A 1,370-nucleotide genomic window follows, 5' to 3' on the forward strand; every position below is an offset into this window, starting at 1 on the left:
CAAAGGGGTGGATTGTGCCCGTTCTAGATTGGGAACGAGTACCCCTGTCCCTGACAGTGATATAGCGAAGGGCAAACCACTGTGTGTGAGCGCTGCCATAAAACCGCTCTACGATAGGGTCAGGGAAGAGACGTCCCGAGTTGAATGTGCTGGAAGTCAGACAGTCGCTGTAGTGAGAGTCAATACTGTGTCTATATTATTTCCATACATACTGTCTATGTTATTTCCATACATTTGGCATCAGTTTCTCCTCTAGGAAAGAGGCTTTTCACTTGCGCATTCAGAAAGCAGCATTACAGTTCCACACCAGATACCTTTAAAGAGACAGGCCACCCCTATAGTAGATGGATATGGGCACGTACATCTGTGACAGGCATAGGAACATTACTGGTTATAATAAACATCAAACATACACACAGAACATGTAAAAACAGAGCATGGAATTGCAATCTCTCTTTCTCTGTGCCCAAAGGGGTTAAACGCGTGCAGCCAATACATTGGGCAGCATATTCTCACCAGCAGCAGCAGCAAATCCAAGGTCACAGCCCATTTGTCTGCAGTTATAACAATAATATTCATGGGGCATTACCCCTGCCAATCAGCACTTAACCCAGGGGTGCCCAAAAGGTAGATCGGGATCTCCCAGTAGACCTTTAGCTGGTGATCAGTAGATCTTAAGACACTGTCGGCAAACAGCTTGTCTAAATCCCCCTCCTGTTTCATGTTTTTCATTCAGATATTTATTACGTTAAGGTCACATAAGAAATAATTGTTTGTTAAATATAGTAATATATATATACAGTATTCTCATAAATCAATATTATATTTAAGTAATATTTTCCATGGAACAGAATGCTAACAATGCTTTTATGGATGTAAATCATAACGGGACAACATCACTACAAGTAGAACTCCAGAAAAAGTAACAGATATACAGACAGTCCCATTCACTGGCCCAATAGGGTGGTGGCAGACGTGGCAACTGGAGGAGATTAGTCGCCTGTCAACAAATTACCTCTTTTTCGGGCGACTAGTCTCCCCTAAATGCCTTCCAGCCGGCTACAATGTAAATGGCCTGCAGGATGCCACTCGGAATGCTTCGTTTCCAGAAGTTGCCGCATGAAGAAACTTCGGGCGACTTCAGAAAGCCGAAACGATCAGAGCAACAAATAGGCTCTTCTTCAGGCTACTAATCTCTAGGGATGCACCGGATCCGCTACTTTGGATTCGGCCGAACCCCCCGAATCCTTCGTGAATGTTTCCGCCGAATAGAGGAGGAAAATTTTTTTTACTTTGTTTTGTGATGAAAAGTCACATGATTTGAAGGATTCGGATTTGGTTCGGCCAGGCACAAGGATTCGGCCGAATCT

Source organism: Xenopus laevis, chromosome 1S (genome assembly GCF_017654675.1).
Source record: "Xenopus laevis strain J_2021 chromosome 1S, Xenopus_laevis_v10.1, whole genome shotgun sequence".
NCBI classification, from domain to species: domain Eukaryota; kingdom Metazoa; phylum Chordata; class Amphibia; order Anura; family Pipidae; genus Xenopus; species Xenopus laevis.